This window comes from Wasmannia auropunctata, unplaced genomic scaffold (genome assembly GCF_000956235.1).
Source record: "Wasmannia auropunctata unplaced genomic scaffold, wasmannia.A_1.0 LD336052.1, whole genome shotgun sequence".
Taxonomy (NCBI): domain Eukaryota; kingdom Metazoa; phylum Arthropoda; class Insecta; order Hymenoptera; family Formicidae; genus Wasmannia; species Wasmannia auropunctata.
In genome coordinates, this window is record NW_012026838.1 from 574,723 (window position 1) to 581,521 (window position 6,799).

The 6,799-nt window shown below is 49.4% G+C and overlaps 1 long non-coding RNA gene across 1 annotated transcript; it reads right to left on the reverse strand.

Moving 5' to 3' along the window:
* Window positions 1-1,988: 1,988 nt before the first annotated feature.
* LOC105451381 lies at window positions 1,989-3,778 on the reverse strand. The gene is made up of 5 exons (XR_974576.1): window positions 3,615-3,778; window positions 3,388-3,474; window positions 3,129-3,315; window positions 2,375-2,571; window positions 1,989-2,307 (listed from the first exon to the last, which is right to left on the reverse strand). It is a non-coding gene; the product is annotated as an uncharacterized LOC105451381 (long non-coding RNA).
* Between the last annotated feature and the right edge of the window lie 3,021 nt (window positions 3,779-6,799).

The following is a 6,799-nucleotide window of genomic DNA, read 5'->3' on the forward strand; positions in this document are numbered from 1 at the left end:
GTTATAAACTTTGAAAATTACAAAGTTAACGACTAAGTTATAGCAGTTAAAATAGTTATAGCAGGATCTTTAGTCAATCCCGAAAAACTGAAACATCGTACTTTCTCTCGATCAGCTACATCCTTGCGAGTATTTTAGAAAACTACGAAAATCACAAGCCCATAAATTTTTATAGATTCCTGTACTTATAAATTTTCTTATCCGTAAAATGCTAAATCCATAATTTTATTTTCAGATTAGATTTAGGTATAACTTTCTGTTTCTGACAGACAGAAAGTTAAGTTTCGATTTTATTACACGCGAGTGAAAAATCGCATAAACCTGTTTTGTTTCTTTCATAAATATGCACGTATATAGAAAAGACGAAATCGTTGCGAAGCGTTCGATCTTGTGACCTCCTCCAAAATGAATTTCCGGGCAATTGGGCCGTAAGTTTCACAAGCGGCGGAAAAAGAAAGCTAGAGAGACAAAAACAGAGAGAGAGAGAGAGAGAGAGAGAGACTGCGACAGCGCTGCCGGCCAATTACCTCCAATATTGTGACGTGGATTAGCGTCACGGCGCGCCGGGATTTGCATCGTATTTGCATAATTTTGGTTGCATCTTGCGCCTCGTAATCTCTCGGCCAACGGTGACGTCACCGAAATCACCTGACCGCGCGTAAAATGCGCATAGTCACATCCGCTCGCTCGTAAGTACGCGCGCTTTCATTTCGTTGTACATCACGGTTACCTGTCTGATTCACTCTCGGCGAGAGGTTCTTGTCGAGTAGCGCAGCTCTACGGCAATTTGCATAAATTTTACTGAATATAAAGTATCGGAACGCGCACAGAATAGGCATGCTGCCAGTATCATCGTGATATCGCAAAAAAAAGGAGGAAAAAAAATAGAAATGCATAATCTTTGGATTGTGCGAGATACGCTTGAGGGATCGATCAAAGATTTACTTTCCATTCCTATTTCTGTAACGCCATTGTGCCGCTCTCCTATGAGGATTCGTAAAATCATCGCGAGAGTAGCCGTCGAATTGGGTTGAGCCGAGCCGTGTGTGTCTGTCCAGACGACCGAGCGAGCATCGCCGTGGAGCGAAGGGCCCCGAAAGCGCGCGGGCCCCGTGTAGGACCCGGTGCGGCCCACGCGCTCCTTCTCGCCGGTTTTCTTGGTGCCCCAACGAGTGCCGTCGCTGTCGGCTCGGCTCGCACAACTGGTTTTTTAAACGCAGCCAACGACGATGCCTATACACCGCTCCTATCCGTCTCGTTCCCTCCGCGGCGCGTCCGCCTCGCCCGTTCCTGCTCCCTCCGTGTCTCCTCTCCGTGTTTCTTTTTTACTGTTCTTTATAATCGCCAGTCGCCAGTACTCCGGGGACCGGGCCCCGAAAGCCCGGCTCTTCTCTCTATCTCTCTCCCTCTTTCCTTCTCTCCATCTCGCTTTCTGTCCCTCTCTCTCGCCTCTAGCCGCGAGCATTCCCGGGCGCTATTTCGGCTTCGCCAACGTGCACGTTAGCGCCAAAATCCTGCTAAACCCGATCCCGATGTGGCCTCAGACTGGTTTCCGACTGACTCTCCGAAACCATGCGGGAGGAGGACGCATGATCGCTGCGCGCGACGTCGCACGGCACGAGCCTCGCGTTTTTATATTTCGTCATGATCCACCGGAGTTCAGGCGATAAGGAGTAAACGAGGATAAAACGCGGATCTGGAAACGTTCGATGTACGAGATGCGAGAGTGTTGAGACGCGATCGTGTCGTGCAACACGCGCAACGCAATTCCACTCGGTGTCGATTTTACGAGAGCAATGTGTGTCGCGCCGCGAACTCAACGATCTGAGAAGGAACGGAGCATCTAGGATTGCGAAAATTCCGTACGCGCTTCTCTGACCGATATTCTCAGTTTAGAGTTAAAGTAAAGGACGAGTAAGGGGATGGAAAAGTCGATTAAGGATATGCATACGTTAAAATACGTATTTTTGTTTCATTTTCTTGTTCAGTCTAGATCTTTCCTACATCAAGGAGAAATAATACAAATTTTCCAGATAATAAATTAATGACACCATTATCTTCGAATCTGCGCTACGTGGTTGCGGAAAGTAGTCGCGACTTCTTTTTAACGTGCACAAAAACGGTATCCTCGGGGTGTCGGCCTTGATCGGGGCCTGCAAAACACGCAGCCGCTGATCGGCTCGTCGGAGACTACCGGCGATATTCTCTCACCCGCGCCCACGGGTCGTCTAGGTATAACGTCGAAATTCCAGGTATTCCGACTGTGAGGTGGACCGAGCGGACTGAAGTCCGGTGCGGCAGCGCCCGCTAAAATAGACGAGCTGACTTGAGCCCGGCGCACACCGTTCGGTAGAAGCAAACAAATAACGAATACTTGGAACGAATCGGAGTGCGGAGTAACGGCGACCATCGGCGGTTCTGTGTGCCGAGTATCGCGCGTTGGAGAACTCCTCTCCTCTCTCATCAGATCCTCCTCTGCCTCTTTGTTTCTCGTTCTATCGGCCTGCACCACCTCTCGCTTTTCCGTCTCTTTCTGCATCTATCTGGACCGCTGCACCTCGCTCCTACGCTCTACAAATATGTCTCTCTATTCGCCTCCATCAGAAGACGGCTGCGAGATGTGTACAATATGCGAAAGCGTTTTAAAACTACGCGCGAATATGAGTCGGCACTCTTGTTGAAATGTCGAGGTGGAGCAGTAGCGCGATGACTGACATCACGCATTCTTTAATGCATATAAAATGTATTTATAATTATATATTTTTATATTTCGTGTACAAAATATAAAAATGTCAGTCTTCATAGTCGCGCCAGCAAAAGTTTTTCCAAAAACTTTTTAAAAATGTGTAACAAAAATTATTATAGAGAGATCTTTGTTTTGTAATTAATTTTTTAAACGTTTAAAAGCTTTTTTAGCTCGATTAATTTAAATTATTAAATATCTTAAGATCGCTGTAGAATAGAAGATTGTTTCGCCTTCTGACAGTGAAGTTATAATGTAATAACGCAATAACACTCCGCGGCGAATCCTTGGCATTATCGTCAATTAGCGAGATAATCGACGCTAATCGATTTAATCGCGCGATCTGTTTATCGCGAGAGCATTTCGATTCCGATCACTTCCCTACCTATACGTGCCTCACTTCTTGAAAATGGGGTTACACGCGTAGCCCGTCGCACGCTAAGCTGCGGATCGAGGTCATAAATCAATGTGATAAAAGCCGTTTCCCAAGACGAAATTTTTTGCCACCGAGATAATATCCTGTTTTGCTTTCGCGGTTGTGTGTGAGGTGCTGTGTTCTGTCCGCAGTCGCGCTGTGGGATAATGTTAACACTTGCACAAACAGGTGACATTCCTGATTCTAGTTTTTTTTTTTACGGCGTTACCTCGTATATCTGATATCGCGCCTTTACGTCCGGTTGTAACGCAGCAATCGCCTTGCTTCAGCGAATTCCGCTGATTCCAGAGAATATCTAAAAATAATTTAACCCAATAACATTTACGTGTTACGGTCGTTGCGGATTAAGGGCAAAGCGTCGTACAATCGTAATTTAAATGTAGCGTAGGATTTGCGCGATTTAATTTCGATTTGATCGAGCTTAAACTGACGTACGTTAAAAAAGTGGAATTATTATAATTCAAGTCCATGTATGTTGGAGAAAAAAAAAATATTGTACGCGCTTACATTGCAGTAATCTTTATTTTAACGTGGCGTGACAAGATTGATTATAAAAACGAGAGACTTGACAGCGGCTTCTTTATACATGTGTCGTATTTGTATGCACGTGGAAATGTCTAGAACGAAATTCGCATCGCCGACAAACAAAAGAAATATATATATATCGCGTGACGTCTTGATCGTCGGGTGACAAGTCTCGATTCGTCGCCGGTCGCCGTGTCGTCGAAAGGTCAGGTACGCTGTACCGGCCGCCTCGGCAACGCGAAACGACAATAAAAACGCCGTGCAGCGCGGCGGCCGGCCGACGTATACGGCGAGCGAGCGAGGAGAGCAGAAAAAAAAAGAAGAAGAAGGAACTTTAGCGTTCCACCCACGCGCGCGGGCGCGCGCGTACGAGAAAGGGACGGAGAAAGCAACCGGCAAATGAAATTAATCGTAGGACACGCGCCCCCTTTGCCGGCGGTGTACCAGCACCGGCGCAACACGCGTGGATCGCGGCCCGGGTAACGCACCGCGTGCCTGCCTTATGGAGAGACAGTGGCTGCGGCTGGTGGTTAACCTTCGCCAGGTCCCAGCGCTCGCTGGGCTTCGTGCGAGAGACGAAGACGGAGAAAAGAGCGGCGCGGGGAAAGAGCGTGAGGCGAGTGCGCGCGAGAGAGGAAACGGGTACGGGTAGAAAGCCGAGGGGGAATTAGCGGTCTATTCAATTATTGTAATTTACTTCTCAAACACAAACAGAGCGCGCGCCTCTCTGCGCGCGTCTCTGGATTTCGCCTTCTGCGTACGCGCGCGCCACGGGGTGGAGAACGCGCACACGCATCTGTGTGTTATACGCGCGCGGCGGCGTGAGAATTCGTGAACGCTGCCGCTGGAACGCGGCTGCTGGAATCGTTCTCTGGTCAGCCATACTCGACCGCATATTCTCGCTCTCTAGCTCCCCTCGGTGTTTGCACGCGACGAAACGAACGAACGCCCCGATGAATAGCCCTCGTTTAACGCCACCGGAAGCCAAGGCTAAATGAGTTTAGGCCGATAAAAGACAATGTCGCTTCGCGCCGCGTGCGCGACAGGCGCACGTCGCGCGCCTGTTGGTCTTTTCATATCGCCGCAGACGGTGGCGGTGTCCGTGAGATCTCCGGAATATATCTTCCAGCTTGCGGAGAGTCTCTCCGTAAGAGATGCTGCCCGGCCATTCACAGGCGCCGTCTCTAAGCGCGAGCTGATTAAAAACGCACGCACGTCAAGTCGCGGTCCGTTGAAACGTGCGCATTTCGGATAGCGCGACCGCTTCAAAAGCCGGTACATCTTGAAACCTGCGCATTTATTTCCGCGAGAGAATTCCCAATACCCCGCTCGTATATATCACTTTTGGAGAAATACGTTAAAAAAAAAAAACCGTTTCACAATTTCACAGTGTACAGGTATACAGGCGGTATTCTACTTCGTCATCGTGCACGAGCGTACCAGAAATTCCATCGACGCGAAGAGCGGCGGCTAAAAAAAAACCGTTGGCGCCTTCGAGGCGAGTAACGAGTAAAGGTAGGGTCGCTGTTAACGTCGTTGGTTCGCGGCATTCATCCGATCGAAGAATGATCGATATGCATACGTTTACCTCGCGCGGCAAAGGGACAGCGGCTGAGTACCGGGACGGTACTTTTTCGACGCACGACCCTCGTTTGAATAACAGTAGCGGGAAATTTCCCTAAACGGTTCCGGCCTGCCGCGGCACTCCGGCTGTACGCTGCCGCTGCCGCTGGTAGGCTCGAGTTGCGACGAGTTGCATAATAAAAGAAACGCATTAACTCGAGCCGCGGCTATTGGTTGATTGACGGTCCTTCTTTCGCTCCTCTTTCTCTCTCTTTCCATGTCTTGATATCCTTTGCTGCCGTTTCCTGGTCGCAACGTCGCGACCCTTGGCAGAAAACGCAGGGTGCAGCCGGGACGCACGGGCCTCCACTACCTGCTCTACCTGCTACATCAGCGTCGTGGCAACGCCCCCCAGGGAGGGGGGGTTAGACGCAATTTGAGCGAGGGGTGTGGGCATCTGGCCCACATGCTATCGGGGATAAAAATGATCGGATATCTCCGTCTCCGAGGATTCGAGTGTCATCTATTCAGACGAGCATTGTCTGATCTCTACGGATATTCCATTTGAACAGGTACCGCGCGAGCGGAGCTCTCCGCCTTTAAGAAGGAGGAAGTCGCCGAAATAGCGTCGCAATCTTTTCCCTACGTGAAAAATTGCCATGAACGAGAAACGTCGTCGCACCTTTTGTGAATGCAAGTAAACTCGATGCAATTGTTAAATCGGCGTCTACACACAGCGTGAATCACGTTGTAACAAAAATGTTCTCGAAAGACTTGTTTTAATTTTCCGAGCTACTCGCTATCTCGCTTACAAAATGTAGTCGTAATTGTTTCGTTTTTTTTTTTTTTTACATACACTTTGACAACCCAAAATTAAACAGTAATCCGAAATTTCGTAGTCGTTGTAGAATAACGAGTGCCACGCGAACGTCTCGCAGCGACCAGCAAAAGACGAAGAGTGCTCTAACCGTGAACGCACACACGCACTCACGCCCTTTCGCGAACAATTTATTAGATAGTCCCGGATAACTGCCAATGCTAATAACGCTCGTCGCTCGAGGATGGTAGAACGCGATAAGAGAGACTGCGACGGGATATCCAACGGTTTCCGGGTCTTCGCGTACACATCGACCGAGGCGTTTAGAAGTACGCTACACACGGGCTGTATCCTCTCTCGCTAGCAGCAGGACGACGATCCTCCCACGCGTGGGATCGCTCGCTCCTCGTGGGAGCGAACGGAAAGGGATTCCAGCTCTTTCCGGCTGCCTGGCGAGAAAGAGGAGATCGCTGACCGTCGACGTCCGTAGTCGTCATTGTCGTCGTCGTCGTCGTCGTCGTCTACGCTAGCTGTTTTACGACGACGAGTCTAATTCAGCTGGGAAACGAGCGATCCCGGAGGCTGTAAAGCGAAACACCATCCCATGTCTCCCACTACATCCCGTGGATTACTTACGTTTCATCGCGACGTTCGATATCATGGCGCATTCCACGCGTAGCGTTTCTACGTTATTACCGCGACACCCGTATAGCGG